Source organism: Etheostoma spectabile, chromosome 23 (assembly GCF_008692095.1).
Source record: "Etheostoma spectabile isolate EspeVRDwgs_2016 chromosome 23, UIUC_Espe_1.0, whole genome shotgun sequence".
NCBI lineage: Eukaryota > Metazoa > Chordata > Actinopteri > Perciformes > Percidae > Etheostoma > Etheostoma spectabile.
In genome coordinates this window covers 9,005,751-9,023,250 of record NC_045755.1, presented here as the reverse complement: position 1 = coordinate 9,023,250, position 17,500 = coordinate 9,005,751, and the positions used below count along the sequence as shown (strand labels likewise).

Sequence of the window (17,500 nt, the reverse complement as noted above, 5' to 3'; positions counted from 1 at the left end):
GTGAACACCAGTTTGACTTCAGGTCCTTCAGGTATGTAAGGTGGGGGGGACATTTTGGGCGGGACAGTAGGTCACATATAATACAGTAAGAAGCTGTATGTCTATTTAAGAAAATACCTTTTATAAGAGTACGCATACTGGAAATAAACAGCAGTGTACGGGCAAAAACTGCTGCCAGTCTATTGCTGTAAATTTAGGGTGAAAAGTCTGACACAAAACCTCATCTCAAAACACCACACCACGCCACACCCACACACACACACCACACACACACCCACCACACACCACACACACACCCACACACAACACACACACACACACCACACACACACACACACACACACACCACACACACACACACCACACACACACACACACACACACACACACACACACACACACACACACACACACACACACACACACACACCACCTTTAATTGCTTTCCTTTTTGCTTGTCGTTTAAGAAATGTATACTGCTTATTTTCATTTTAGTTTAGTTTTACCGTAATTACCCTGGTATAGTAGCAGCAGCACTCGTTCTGTTTCTCCACTCATTCATTCAGCTTTTCCCATCTGTAACACGCCCGCATCTGTGTGGCGGGGGTTTAAGGTTTGGCATATAATGGTCTGTTAACGAGTCTGCTTGAGTACGGTATTACTGAGTCTGTGTGTGTGTGTGTGATCACAATGGCACTAAACAAATAGTTGTGGTTGGAAACCAGAGTCACCGAGTGGGATAAAATACACATGTTGTGATGGAAAAGTCTCTCACACACACACACACACACACACACACACACACATATATATATACACACAAACAGCCATCTGTGACTCATTAAAATCCTGAGTCCATACTTTGTAAAAGTCTTGAGTGCTGCTGACCCTTCTGCTTAAAAAGTTTGGAGTGAAACTAAATCCAGGGCTGTCTGCTAGCTGCAGCCAGGGGAATACTCTCTCTCTCTCTCCCTCTCTCTCTCTCTCTCTAACCTCTTTAAGCTTTTCGCTTTCTAACTTCTCTTTGTAATTCACATTGTCTCTGCTCTGCCCCCTCTCCCTCTCTCCCTCCCTGTCTTTGTGCCTCCATGTCTCCCTCCCTCTTTCTCTCTGTGTGCCTCCATGTCTCTCTCTCTCTCTCTCTCTCCCCCCCCCCTCTGTGCCTCCATGTCTCCCTCCCTCTCTCTACATCCTCACCGGCGGGAACAAGTTCAAACAAAACTGCTTTTCTGACACACGAGATCCCAAAGGGACGAAGCAGATCTGAAAGTCCATCTATGGTCCTGACTTTCTGCCTGTGTCTCCGACTGACTGTCTGTTAAAACTCGTCTGTGTGTTCGTTAAAACTGTCTTTCTGTCTGAATGTCTGTCTTTTAAAACGGTCTGTCTGTTCGTTAAAACTGTCTTTCTGTCTGTCAATCTTTTAAAAGCGTCTGTTAAAACTCGTCTTTCTGTCTGTCTGTCTGCCTGCCTGCCTGTCTGTCTGTCCTGATGTGTGTCTGACACAAATGCAAATGTAACAGCGGTGATGTTGTGTATTGGTTGGGGTCCTCGCCGCCACAAGACAAATTTTGCTTTGCAAAAAACACGTAGCTCGACTTGAATCTCCTCCTTTTGACTGAAAGTGTCTCCAAACAGCAGTTCCTCTGCTCACCAGCTCCATTTTCTGAGCCCTGTCAAAAAGCCCAATATTTGTCTGAATCCGAAGCCGGATCCTGGACTGGGTGCATCCCTGGTTCTATTACTGGGGGAATATTAATAGTCATTCTGTGATCTCTATGAAACACACAGTTGGTTTCCAGATTAGTAACGCCTACCCTACCTACGTTATGCAACTTAAAAAAACATCAATGTCTGATTTACAATGACATTTTAACTTAAAAAACCCACTTTGAATACCTTCAATTTATTTCAAATATTCATTACCATAGTGTATCATTATTTTAGGAATTATGCACGAATGAAATATGTTATGTAAACATTTTCCAAAGATTTAACGCACCCCCTGCAGTCCTCCAAAGTACCCCTAGGGGTATGCGTACCCCCATCTGAGAAACACTGTTTTTAGAGTAAAAATGTACCATCCTCAACATTTGTCGCGTTCTGGATTCAGAATGAATTAGAGAACAACTGGATGTAAAACAGGATCTCGGCTCTACATGATGATTATTTTTCTTAATTGGCTATATAACTATCAGGCTGTTCCCCAAATGATGTACAGACCTACAGGCCCCCGCATGTCTGCATTGTTTACATATCCAATAACAAATTTGTAGTTTTTTTTTCTCCAGTTCCTCTTTAATTCTCCTGCTCCAAGATGTGACTTCTTGTTTGTGGATCTAATTTTCTCAGAATAAGAAATAAGAAAAGCCCTAGTTTGCATTCATGCCCACCGCCAGGCGTCATTAGCCATTCATGACATCAGGCCGGAGGAACATTGAAGCTGATTGGCCGGGCCTGGAGGGGATAGGAGTGCTATGATTGGCGGAACCCGTGGGAAATTGAGTTCTTATTGGTGGTAATGAAGAAGCCTGAAGGAGAGTACGGGCGAAACCAAGTAAGCATAAAACTTAAAGACCGAAGAGGATAGGACACACACACACACACACACACACACACACACACACACACACACACACACACATCTCGGCTCTACATGATGATTATTTTTCTTAATTGGCTATAACTATCAGGCTGTTCCCAAATGATGTACAGACCTACAGGCCCCCGCATCTGCATTGTTTACATACCCAATAACAAATTTGTAGTTTTTTTTTTCTCCAGTTCCTCTTAATTCTCCTGCTCCAAGATGTGACTTCTTGTTTGTGGATCTAATTTTCTCGAATAAGAAATAAGAAAAGCCCTAGTTTGCATTCATGCCCACCCCAGGCGTCTTAGCCATTCATGACATCAGGCCGGAGGAACATTGAAGCTGATTGGCCGGGCCGGAGGTATGGAGTGCTATATGATTGCGAACCCGTGGGAAATTGATTTCTATTGGTGGTAATGAAGAACCTGAAGAGAGTACGGGCGAAACCAAGTAAGCATAAAACTTAAAGACCGAAGAGGTAGGACCACACACACAACCCACACACACACACACACACACCACAAACACCACACCCACAACACACACAACACACACACACACACCACACACACACACAACACACACACACAACACACACCCACACACAACACACACACACAACACACACATTCCTGTATGAGCTTAAAGGTGAGGACCGGGTAAACAACCTGTGAGTGAGGACCACCCTTTCTGCTATACTCCAGACAATCTAATGCTATATTTAAACACTAGATGTCTCCCTGACTCAGTTTATCCCCTCAGATTTTTTTAAAACAAGAATAAGCCCTCATCTATCACTGAAGTGAGGACCATTTCTAGGGGGCGCTATTGGGTTCAGTTCTGGCTAGACTATTTAACTACTTCTTTGTTATTATTAGTTAGTTGTTATTTCTACCATTTCAAGTTTTAGAACAGATACATAATGTACATATATGTTATACATATATAATATATACTATTAGTGATGTGACCATTGATCAGACTACTGCACAAGCACGGATGCATTTCTGAAATAAAGTAAGCAGAAAAAAACATTACATGTGAACTCCAGTTTCAGAACATTTATTTCAGTTTTGTTCAAACCTCAACTTTGAGAATTTGCTGCCTTTTTTCTCATTTATGATAATAAACGTGTCACACACACTTTCATCTGGACAAATAACCCTGAAGACAACATTGCCTTTGTTTTAGGTTTTAATATGAATGTAAATATGGAGCAAAATGTGAGAGCACGCAGATTTGATGTGAGACATTGTAGAAAAAAATCTCTACTCATTTTTTTTTTTTCCCACTTCATTCACTTATCCAACAACCACAACTCAGTGATTCACCCTCTATCTGTCCCTGCAGCTTCCTCCTATATATATATATCTAGTACAGTATATATGTATGGTAGCTCTCGTCTCTCATCACACACCCTCTGCTCATCGACAGTTGGCAACACTTCTTGATCCATTTGCTACAAAACAATTTTTACCTGTGGACTTAGTCTGTGGAGCTCTGTCCAACAGGACGGGGGACAGCATGGTCTCTATTGCTGGTGAGGGACACACTCTGTCCACCGGACGGGGGACAACAGGGTTTCTATCGCCAATGAGGGACAACTCTGTCCAAAGGACGGGGGGGACAGCAGGGTTTCATCGCCAGATGAGGGACATATCTGTCCAACAGACGGGGGACAGCAGGGTTCTATCGCCAGAGGAGACAACCTGTCCAAGGACGGGGACAGCAGGTTCTATCGCCAGATGAGGGACAACTCTGTCAGACAGGATGGGGGACAGCATGGTTCTATCGCCTGATGGGGACACCTGTCCAACAGGACGGGGGACAGCAGGGTTTCTATTGCCTGATGAGGCCAACTCTGTCAGACAGGATGGGTGGGACAGCAGGTTTTCTATCCCCAGATGAGGGACACCCTGTCCAACAGGACGGGGGGAAAGCAGGTTTCTATTGCCAGTGAGGGACTACTCTGTCCAACATGACGGGGGACAGCAGGGTTTCTATCGCCAGATGAGGGACAACTCTGTCCAACAGGATGGGGGGACGCAGGTTCTATCCCTGATAAGGGATACTCTGTCCAACAGGACGGAGGAAAGCAGGGTTTTCTATCGCCAGATAGGGACAACTCTGTTCAACAGACGGGGGGACAACAGGGTTTCTATCGCCAGAGGAGGACAACTCTGTCAACAGGACGGAGGGGAAAGCAGTTTCTATCGCCAGATGAGGGACAACTCTGTCCAACAGGACGGGGGACAACGGGGTTTCTATCCCAGATGAGGGACAACTCTGTCCAACAGACGGGGGGACAGCAGGTTTCTATCGCCAGATGAGGGACATATCTTCCAACAGGACGGGGGGACAGCAGGGTTTCTATCCCAGACATGGACACTCTGTCCACAGACGGGGGGCAGCAGTTCTATCGCCAGATGAAGGACAACTGTCAGCAGGATGGGGGTGGACAGCAGATTTCATTGCCAGATGAGACTACTCTGTCCAACATGACGGGGGACAGCAGGTTCTATCGCCAGATAGGGACAACTCTGTCCAACAGGAGGGGGACGCAGGGTTCTATCGCGTGATACAACTCTGTCAGCAGGATGGGGTGGGCAGCAGGGTTCTATCGCCAGACAAGGGACACTCTGTCCAACAGGATGGGGGGACAGCGAGGTTTCTGTTGCCAATGAGGACTACTCTGTCCAACATGACGGGGGACAGCAGTTTCTATTGCCGAATGAGGGACAACTCTGTCCGGGTTATTTATGTAGCTACAAGCTAGCGTTAGCTGACTAGCAGCCAGTCCACTTCTAAACTCCGTAAATACCTTTTAATTATCTCAACACTTATAACTCCCGGGGGGGGGGGCACCAGTCCTGCAGCCCCAGGCGGACCGCCGTCAGTGGGGGGGCCAGCGTGGAAAACACACTAGAAGATCCCCTGCCAACCTCGACGTGATCTAATCCCCCACCGGACGACTGTCCATCTGCGCTGCGGACCTGAAACCCCCCCCTCAGTGTCCCATGTGACTGTTAAAGTGTTGAAAAATTAAAATGTATTCACAGTATTTAGAAGTGGACTGGCTGTAGTTGCTAACGCTAGCCTTCATGCCACACAAATAAGCCGGACTGAGTTGTCTCTCATCAGGCGATAGAAACCCCTGTCCCCCCCCTGTTTGGCTCAGAGCTCCACAGACTACAACTAAGTCCACAGGTACAAATTTTTGCACCAATTTATCGCAAGAAGAGTTGCAGAACTCGGAGCGCAGACCGCCCACTGTGTTGAGAGAGCAACGCTGCATACAATATAATATAATATAATATAATATTTATGAGAAGCTGCAGTTACAATTCCAGAGGTTGAATCACTGATTTGTTGTTGTACTGGAAAAGTGACTGAAGTGGGGGGAACAAGTGAGTACAGAAGTTCTCAAATCTTATTCTACAAGCATTACATCCACATCTGCGCCTCCCATATTCCCTTCTAGTTTCTCTTTTCTGATATTTTATAAAACAAATATTTTGTGCAATTATAGATTTTTAAAACAAGGCGTTATTGCTATGGTTTTGAGAACTGCCCGAACAACTAGAACACAACATTATATTGCACAACACAGATCTTCAAAGATGAAGCTGCAGTGTAGCACCCCTCCGGTTTAACTTAACATTTGTGTTGTACACAAACTTCTTTACATCCTTCCAGGACCTTTGACCCAAGGCTTCCTCCTCTTTTATGCATCGCATGCAGTGTTCTTTACCTGGAAGGCGGCGCTCTGCTATAAACTTTTCCATGTGTTTGTTTACCGCACTCCTCTCTGCTTCCTTCCACGGTCTTTCACCTTCACCTTTACTGTGGGCGGCACTACAGATGACAGAAAAGACGATGGAGATAGTGTGACCTTAAATACATACATCTCAGTGGAGATTCAGTAAAGCATTACTGGCTTTGACGTTAATTCTAAGTAAATATTTGGACATACATACAATTTTTTTCTCATACATTCAATTTTAACATAAAATGGATAGTAATTAAAATGCTTATTTTCAGTGTTTATTAGAGTAGGCTTACAAGCTGTAGACACCGGGAGCACACATCTAGTTAATGACTGGAAAACCATTTGTATGATTAGACAACCCCTTGCTCTATGACTCTACAGCAAGTTCAGAATGCTTCCTGAATCAAAGCGTACGCATTGTTTTTTTGTTAATGAAGATAAGACTTGAACATAACCTTGTAGCCTGCTGTTGTCTATGGGTGAAGACTGCAAATTAAATGCGTGATTTTCGTTAGACCCGATGTTTACGGTCCAATTACTTTTGGACCTCAACCTTTGGGCCTTGTGTGTTAAAGGCTATGGCTACACAGATCTTATATAGATGCAACCTATTTAAAAAAAAGCTAGACTTAGCACTTTATTTGTGTCAAAGAACACAAAAAGTCCAACTGTCCAAATCACTTAGGGTCTGGACTGTTTATTGCCTTATTTAGCCCGTTTTAAAACTTACCCAGGCTTCCACGTTCTTGGTCTTGTTACGTCTTTCTTCTTCTCTTGAGGCCTCTTCATCAACCTTGTTCCTGGACTCAGATCTACAACTGTACAGACAATCATTAGCACCCGTTATTAGTGAAATCTCAGGTATAATTAATCAGTCCTTTGGGGCGGGGCTGTGCTCATTGGGTATAGCGGCTTGCTCCCGGTGCTGCTGCATCGGAGTGTGATTGGTGTGAGTGTGTTCTATCTGATGAGCAGTGTGTAGATGTGTGTGATGTTTATCTGATGATCATGTGGCACCTTGTACGGCATGCCCCCGGCCACATGTGTATGAATGTGTGTGAAGGTGGAATGTTTCCTGTAGATGTAAAGCGCTTTGAGCAGTTGTTAAGACTGGAAAAGCGCTATATAAATACAGCACATTTACATTTGTAAATAAATGCTGGACAGTAAAACATAACTACTACATCTGATAGCTGGCTACTAGCACTTATATTTCAAAAGGTCAAACTGTAAGAGCAGTGTGTACTAGGATATTTCAACATTATTTACTATCATATGATACTCCTTATCCTATGCAGTGTATGAAAAGGACAACCTAGTGAATGCATTTTAAAGAACTTACCCTTTTCTTCCACCGCTTTTCACGTCTTTTCTTCTTCTGTGGGGCCCTTCACCAACCTTGTTCCTGGACTCAGATCTAGAACTGTATCAGACAATCTTAGCATCCGTTCTTAGTGAAATCCTCAGTTAAAATGAATATTCAGAATTCATGTGTAATTATTTAATGCTGACAATTTAACTGCCATAAGGAAGGACACTAAATATTTACTGTAATATTTATCTTGTGTAACAAACTATAAAGAACCAAAAGGATGAAATGGTGACAAATTATATAATTCATGCACTTGAGATTTAAGTACTACTCTACTAAGTTTGAGAAAACGCTGGCAGGGTCCTTTGTAAAAAGCAGTTTTTTTGTGAATTTAATAATAAATATCATTTAACTCACCATCTCCATCTGAACTTCCATCTCCACTGAGGGGCTCTAGTCTCTTTTTGGGGGACAAGAGGTCAGAACCTCCATCTGAAAACCAACAGCAGGCAAAAACATGACACCTCATCCTATGCAGTGTATGAAAGGTCAACCTAGTGAAAGCAACTGTATCTGCAAATTGATTAATATTGACATACCTGAAAGTTACACTAGTGGATATGCACTGGTGTCACTTTGAATTCACACTAGCCTCTTACAACCACTGATGTAGCCTGACAAACCCCATTACGTGCTACAATATTGTGGCGCCTGTTAACTATTTCATATATTTTCTGATTCTGTTTTAAAAAGCAATAAATAACTCTAGAACATATGTCTAGAACACTGTTTTGTGCCTGATGCCAGTTTGCCCGAGGGCCACAGCACAATTCCTGCTTTCAAAATATCAAGTGACATAAAGGGAATTAATGTCCCCAACCTTGCGGTGGCTCGCAGACCAGTCCACAGAGAGGTTTAATGGTCGCTTTAGAAGTTAAACCTTTTTAGCCCAGTTTTTAAGAACTTACCCATTGCTTCCACGTTCTTGGTCTTTTTTACGTCTTTTCTTCGTCTGTGAGGGCCTCTCACCAACCTTGTTCCTGGACTCAGATCTAGAACTGTAGAAGACAAACATTAGCAACCATTCAGTGAACCTCAGTATAATGAATAACTGGTTCCATTGGTAACACATTCTGACAGCTGGCTACTAGCACTTATATTCAAAAGTCAAAACTGTAAGCAGCAGTGTGTACTAGGATATTACAATATTATTCATCATATGATACATCATAATTGTCAAAGGCTGAGTTCTGGTGAATTTTCATAATAAATACCATTTAACTCACCATCTACATCTGTGCATCTCCCTGAGGACCTCAAGTCTCCTTTGGGGGACAAGAGGTCAGAACGTCCATCTGAAAACAACAGCAAACAAACGTGACACCTTATCCTATGCAGTAATGAAAGGACAACCTAGTGAATGCATTAACTTTATCTGCAAAGGCGATAAAATTATTGAGACATGAGAGTTTACACCAGTGAGTATGCACGGTGTCACTGTTCAAGTCACAGTGTTTATACCACTATAGCATATAACGACATGCCTATTATATGTCATTTGTTTGACCCTGTCGAGGTCTTAATTCATCCTGTGTATTAGCACTGAGGTAATATTTAGAGATAAAGCTGAACTGCGTTACATTTATAGGTGTTTCCTAACATTTGACCCACCTCATGCATGTAAATATGGATATTATAAAAGGAGTTGACTACTTACACAATGTATGTAACATTAGAAAACATTTGAAGGTGGAGCTGGCTTTAGAATTTGTGCTTTTGGGCCTTTTTGCCACACAACCCTCTGACTCTGAATCTAAATCCAACGTGACACTGTAGCTCTGGCTCTACACACTGGCCGCAGGTCAGAAGAACAGTGAATAGTTGCTTCTCATTGTTTAGACGCATGTACAAGTATCTGTATCGGTCTCCCTTTCTACTGACATTTGCACGCCAGATTATCTGTAGGACCTTCCCTCTCAGCACATTAGCCACTTACAGTGGCCATTCCCAATCCTTCTCACCTCATTGGCCTCCCTCTATGTTTAACATCTAAAAGAAAAGGGGAATATTTACTGTTGCATATGTGTGACTGGATTTAAAATTTAGTTGCACACTGAAACTTTTGGTAGCATCTGGAGCCCTGGGATACTGTGTGGTGGACTAGGGCAGCAACCACCATGTTTTCATTATCGATTAATCTGTCTCTTAGTGAAAGATGACATATGGACTGTTATAGTTTTATAGACCGATTGTCCAGAGGGCATTTTCCTTGGAAAATACTACAGTTGCTTGACTGAAGCATCTAAAAGTATTAAAATGTTTTTTGCAAGACAAAAACCGAGCAGACGAAACAAGATATGTCACAGTGCATACTACCAGAGCCAGGGAGGATCAATTGTGTCTTCCCCCGTGAAGGTGGAGGCCCTGTTCCATTGTGTACAGAAGCTTTCTTATGTATCTGGGTTCTCTTGCTGCATAATTCAGACCCAAGGAATCACTTCCTGATCCTCAAAGTCACAGTCCAACTGTAAGTAAAAGCATAATCAGAGAAAGACATCCCTTCACTTTCAAGTCTAACTTTACAGAGCCATGCAACTATAGTTTTCTTAAAGATTGACTGTCCCCTGACATCAGTTTGATATTTAACAAAAAAGTAAGAACTATTTGTTTGAATAGCAGACGTCTCGCATACTGTTTTTGGATTATGTCAAATGTTAAAAGTTTGTGTTTAAAATTGTTTGTCACAGTCGACGTAAGAAAAATGCCAATACATGTGTGTGCCACTACTTCCTTTACCCACAGTCCGAACACCATCACACTTAAACAATGGGTTTTCAGATCGCCCGAACGATAAACAAGCCTGCTATTTTTACTCAGTACTAATTCATCCAGCACAGTCTAAGTACTGCATCCTTTCACTGGCAGTTTTGTGATCCAGTGTTGGTTATGTGGATATTACAGTCATTCATGATGTTGGATATGGTGGTGATAGTGCTATGCTGGAGGGTTTTTTTCCAGAAAATAGTAATACTAGCTTACTAATACAGGCTAGGAATCTTAAAGCGCCATATTCTGCTCATTTTCAGGGTCATAATTTGTATTTTGAGGTTGTACCAGAATAGGCTTCCATGGTTTCATTTCAAAAACACCATATTTTGTTGTACTGCACATTGCTGCAGATCCGTTTTTCACCCTTTGTGTCAGTCACTGTTTTAGCTCTAGAGTGACACATCTGACTTCTATACTATCTTTGTTGGGAATTACGTTCTGTCCCTGCAGAACAGGGACGAAAGTGTTTCTTTTTGGAGATTAGGGTCAACTAGTGGAGTTGTAGCAGTGTTTTTGCCATTGAGAACGAGCTAGCATGCTAGTGCTAGCATGTGTTACAGTTAGCCACCTGGTCCTCGGCTAGTGATGTAGAGAGCCGTGCAGATGTGATCAGCTCCCCCGGAACTGAAGACAGAGGACATTCAAAACCTATCTCACTCAGAACACCATGGATAGTTATTCTCTCCAAGTTTTGTATGTGTGTAGAAACACCGAAGACACAAAATACAACCCAAATACCAGAAAGTTATTTTTTCATAATAATGGGCACTTACGTATTTACATATGTGCTACAATTAGATAACAAAACAATTTCTCAGTGCCTCTTTGTGCATATCTGTTAATATGTAAAAAAAAGCACACATTGGCTTTTGCTGCTCTAGAAGCTGCCCCTCCCCCTCTCACCCTGAGGACCAGAGACAGAGAGCACCCAGCTTTGGCAGCTAAAATGTGGCATAACACTCGATCCACAAAATGTGCAAAGTAGCACACTTTGGACTGTCTTTGGCTTTCATAAACAAACAACAATTCCCGAATTTCAGGACTTCCTAAATCCCACATTATAACGCACAACCAGACAACAAGTGCATACAGAGCGTGGTGCCTCTTATGGTCAGGCTATTTATCTTATAAAGCAACATGTCTGTATATATGTGTGTCCATATTGGGGGAAAGGTACCGCCACTTCAGCAGACGTCCATGCAAACGGTTTAGAACTGTGGGGGATTCTTTTTCCTGTTATTGTATTAAATGGCTGTGAGCTGTCAGAACATAACGTAGCCTAATCTCTGAGATTATTCCTTCAGAGCGCTGCGCAATAGAGAAATATCAGAGTTGAACTACAAACATCCTTTTTCATCAGACTCACCCTGGGTCGAGTAATTAGTCCCAAAATACCTCTGTCTCTCTCTGTCTGCACACACCACGAAATGGTCTGGTTTGGTGGTTGATGACGCAGATATGTTGCTAATATACTATCATAACGGACCAGGAGGGTAGCATACTGCCATGACCTCATAATGCTTATGTCTGATTACTCAACATTGTCATTGTGATATTTTGTGATTGCATTCTGAATCTACAGTTCTCTGTCAGGTAAATACTGTAGTACAATGTCTTCCTCTGATGTAGAAGTAGCCTACACTGTAAGTCAGTAGTCGGCTGTACAGTGGAGTTGCATATTGAGTGGTTTGGAGTAAATCTTTTATAAAAGACACATACCTGTGTTTTTCTCACTCCCATCAATTTCTGGACCTAAAACCAAAAAGAAGATTGAAACTTTATAAACGAGCCATGAGAGCACCGCTCCTTTAGATTAAAAATAAAAACTGTTTGACTGTTAAGCATTATCTGCAGTGTCTCTGCTGTAGTGTCTTATAACTACATTTAAAGTATTACACTCTTTTTCCCCCCACAAATGTCAGTGATAGCCCATAAACCTAATTAACATGTTAAAGACTATAGCCTGTTATAGCACATAAAACACTTCTCTTCAATAAACCCCTTCAAGTAGTTCTACAAACTAAGTCTTTGAAAAACAAATCAGACTAGATATAAAAATGCTTGAAACAGTTTTAAATGGAGTTATACATGTGTCCACTTTATTTTCAGAAAATATTATAAACTGACTTAAATGGTTGCACTGCAATGTTTTAAAAGCTGATAAATCTCTAAACAAATATATGTTCACATAGTTAACAAAAATATAGTGCATGACAATTAAGTTTATGTAGAATTTACTAGAACTGGCAACTCCGTTCTGCAATAAAAATCTAAACCTGCCAAATAATTTAGCTCAAACCACATTAAGTGACATGTGGAGGCTCAAATTAGAATTTGATAGTTCTTACCTGCACAGAAGTTTAAAAGAGTCGTCTTTTCCTTAGCTGAGTCGTCCCAGTCTTCAAAAGCTGCAGCCGCTAGCTGTAGCGTCTCCTTCCAAGAGTGTGCTGCTGCAGCCTTGAAACCTGTCTCACACTCCTCTCGCCTCATGCCTCAGCTCTGAGCTTCAGCTCCGCGTGCAGGTGGGGGAAGGGCAGCTTTCTGTGAGACCTGCAGGTGACCTGCTCTCACAGAAAGCTGCCCTTCCCCCACCTGTTCGTCTGAGTGGCTGAGAGCAGGGGGGGGCGGCCCCTCCCCCTGATGGGCCATTAATTAAGTGGCAGTTGCAGCAGCAGAAAGACCACACAATATTCACCTCTGACTCTCAGGCCTGTTTTACAGGCTGCAGGGTCAGAAATCACAACTATCACTGCAAAATCACAACTTTAACATTAAAGTCTCGCTCTTCAATGTAAAGTTTAATCATATATATTATTTTAAGCGTGGTTGAAGAAGTACTTTTTACTTAAGTAAAATTTAAAAAGAACAATGATTAGTGAAACTGGGATGCTTTACATTCAATAATGAATCAACAGCCTGTAGTTTGTATGGCTAACCCATGTTTCATCCTTTAAATTTATATGTTTTATTTCTCTCCGTTCACTGTCTATAAATTTAGTTTCACTTTACACCTTATTGGAACTTGAAGATTTTGTCTCCTTTTTAACATCTCCATATTCAACACATGCTGATTCTCAGTGTTATAGTTTTGAGTTGTTAATTAGTCATGTTTAATTGCTGTAGACAATTAGTATGCAGCTACAACACAACATATATTTACTTTTAAAGTGTTCTTTATTTCCACAGTTTTGAAATAATCAGGGTTCATGTCCATGTAATGGATCCGATGTTCCCTTACATGTGCTCACTGATTCACTAGTTTGTAAGCTAATATTAAGTGAGCTAAAAAGTAAAGTACTGTGGATGTACATTTACTTTGCTGATTTACTGTGTAGGCAGACTCTCCCAAGAACAGGTGTGTCTCTCCCTTAAAGTGTCCAACATTGATGTACCTGGCACAAAGTGGCCAAACAGCAACAGTGAATGATAAAGCTGTGGAGGAATCAACGGCGTACCCCCGCAGACCCCTTTGCGTCTACACTGGACCCTGTGTCATAGCCTGACGTGCACCTCTCAAAAAATACAACTACACGTCGTGGCAACTCACGTCGCTCGGCCGTGGCTTGGTAGCGTTCCATTTCCCCCCCTGACTCATTTCCTGGTTCTCTTTCTCCTTAACATGAAATCATGGAGAGGGTTAACTAGTCCTGCTGTAATGTCTCACTCTTGGTAAATAATTAACTGATAATATGTTACAACAAGGTATTACATGTATGTTTTAAACACAGCAGCAATACAGTATTTGTGCTCTCTTTGCTATGTGAGCTCTGCTGTTGTGCTGTCTCCATGCATTCATATAATGTGAGCAGGACAGCAAATAGTGTGGGGGGGGGCAACTGAGAATAAGGTAGTCTGAAAGATAAATAATGTCTTCTTATACTGTCACTGTATCCTACAGTGGTGCATCACTCATATCTTAAATTGTATTTACATATGTTTTTTTACTTAAAATAGAACAGAGTGAGATGTACTTCCACTCTTACTCTGCAGATATAATAGGTTGTATATTTTTGATTAACTCATTATGTTCCAGATAAACCAGAGTCTACAGCAGCTCTATGAGGCTGTACTATGACAGGTACAGTAATGTAACTCTGTACAGGACTAAAGATGAAAACAGCCTCTGGCTCTCTTGTGTATTAATACCAGTGTTTTTATCACCACTTTTCCTGTTAGGAAACCATAACCTAAATGCTAACATCAGCATGCTAACATGCTCACAATGACTAGGCTACATGCTGATGTTTATCAGTTTAATGTTTACTGTTTAGCTTTCTTAGTTTAGCATTTTAGCATGCTAAACTACTAGCCAATACATTCAATTACTTTAGCCAATCTATGCTTCAGCCCAGCTCTACTGACTGGTCGCAGGTGAAGTGAAAGTAAGAAACTCAGCTAAACTATGGAGAGCTCATTTAATGAGTGTTGTTAATTCATACTTATGTAGACACACAAAATGACAGTGGATATAAACTGCGCTGAGGCCTGAATCCACACTGGTGAGTACATTTACCTGCTAACATGTAGCTAATGCAGATAATGTTGACTAGCTGCAATGCTAACTGTGCAATGTAAAATCCTATTTTAATATCCTAAAAATGCTAACTACTAAAATACATCTGCAAGGTATTTAGAAATACTGCTGCTAAACGACATGTTCTGCCCTGTGTGTTTTCCTTTGCCATTATTTGTGTTGACGCTGCGAGCTTTGTTGCTGGTTAATATGTAGTTTTGTGCTGAATTCCAGTGTAGTGCTGGTATTTTTCTACAGTGTACAGAATTTGACAACATTTTGATGCATCAGTGCTAAATTGTTATTGTGTTTTCTACATGCACTTTAACTAAGTTGAGTTTTACTCAGTGTTATCTTTGATTGTGACTTGAAGCAATATGTTGATTTAATAAGCTTTAAGCTATGATAAGGAATATTAATATAATTAGCATGAAGGTAATTTATCTGGCTATCATTCATAGGTCAGGGTTATGAGTTGAAGTCCTCTTAAGATGTCCAGAGACTTCAGAGGAGAGCTCAGAGCCACCAGGGAGATTTCAGATGATCCAGAAACTGTTATCCAGTACTGGATGTTGAACCAAGCCAACAACATACAGAACCTGTTGCTGAACTAATGATCAGCTACATCCAGTGTGGTAGGATTGAACTGCACACATATATTCAGCTCTATAGATACACCACACACTGTATTATCATACTGGTCCCCCACCAGAGTTGGAGAGAGAACTGTGTCTCTTACAAAGCCTTTGAAAATTACCTGCGTCTTAATTATTTTATCTATGTGCACTCAGTTTGTTTTTCTTTGTTTGTTATTAATTTTATCTGTTTATAGATCTGCATTGTAATTTGTTCTTAATTTGAGTCTCACTTGCTTATTACCTGGTTTACTGTTACTGCAACCAATCTACAGCAGTGTCAGTGTTTTGTTTTACTATGGTCATCCTCGGTCTCCTCTTATCCTGACTTCTTTAATCCTGGTCCATTTTTACTGTACCTTTATTATTATTCCTTACACTGTATTTAGTATAAAGTAAACTTCTGTTGGACATTGCTACTGCAGAGTGGTAAAACAGGCCTGAAACCAGGTTGCTCAGGTGCGTAACTGCATGAAGCTGTAGGGGTCGCCAGTGCCAGATTAGCTCAGGCGTAGTACCTGTGTGAACCTGAAGGGGTCGCCCAAATAAAACATGCTCAGGTGCAGTACACCTTGTGTGTATGATAGGGGGGGTGACAGAGCAAAAGTGTGTGTATGAAAAAGATGTACACACACCAATTTCTTTCTTAACAATTTCCATTTTTAACTATTTTCTGAGGACCTCTCTGAAACTTTGAGAACAGCCTAAAAACAGCCTTTGGAGGCCATTACAGTGAAAAAAAGTGAGGCCCGGCTAATGTCCTCACTTTGTAAATGGTCTCACCTCAAAGGTTATAAAACTCACACTTGGCCTCACAACGATGGCTATGCACACACACACACACACCACACCACACACACACACACACACACACACACACACACACACACACACACACACACACACACACAGCTATCTATCAGCAACACAATCTCTTCTACCAGGCCCAGATCCACCGAGCATTGCCACAATAAGAGAAGAACAGACTTTGAGATGTGTTTTGGTCCAGATGGAGATTCCGGCGTGCCGAAATAAAGAAAAAGCAAGACGCTTCATGAATCCAGTCCAACAAAAGTAAAAAGGAGGAAACCCTCAACCACCAACATCGTAACTTTTCTCTAATTTAAATGCGTTTGATTTTCGAAGCTGCTCGTAACTTCACCAACGCCAAGTATAATCAATACAGAGCAGGAGAAAAATAAAATACTTTTAAAAAACAGATGCACCTTCTGTACGTAAATCAGGATCGGACGACTTTAATGGGACACAGTAAACGAAAGACATGAGGAAGTGATTTGTCTGGAGCTGAATGAACCCGAGAGGACGCATCCTGTTACACGACCAACGCTGTTGTTTGGTAATCTCACGATGACAAATAAGAGCTCCATAAGTCAACTTCAAGGAGAGATTAGTCTGATTATAAGGTCTGAGAGGCCGGCGGTTATTAAGCAGAATGAGTGCTTCACCCACGCACACAGACAAAACACACACAGACACACACACCACACACACACACACAGACAAGACCAGACACACACAGACAGACACATTTTGTGTATCTATTTTATTCTCTTCTTCTCCCAGCTGGTCTGGAACTCTAACCCCCCCCCCCCCTTCATATTATTCAGGTTTATGGTGTACGTGTGGTGTACATATGTTTTGTTTTTTGTTTTTTCCTCCTTGCCTTATCGTTGGTTAATGTTGATACCATGTGATGTGATCCGCAACCTAATTTCCCTGTGGGCAATAAACATAACTAACGAACTAACCATACACACACAGACACACACACACAGACACGACACACACACACACACACACACACAGACACACACCCACCGACAGACATACC

At 41.8% G+C, this 17,500-nt stretch overlaps 1 protein-coding gene and 1 pseudogene across 15 annotated transcripts in view; both read right to left on the bottom strand.

The window, feature by feature from the left end:
* The window catches only part of nrcama (neuronal cell adhesion molecule a), a 1,100,153-nt gene that overhangs the window by 452,547 nt on the left and 630,106 nt on the right, over positions 1 to 17,500 (bottom strand). The gene's annotated exons all lie outside the window — the stretch shown is intronic.
* Positions 1 to 17,500, bottom strand: part of LOC116673021 (plexin-B2-like) — a 279,884-nt pseudogene that overhangs the window by 72,681 nt on the left and 189,703 nt on the right.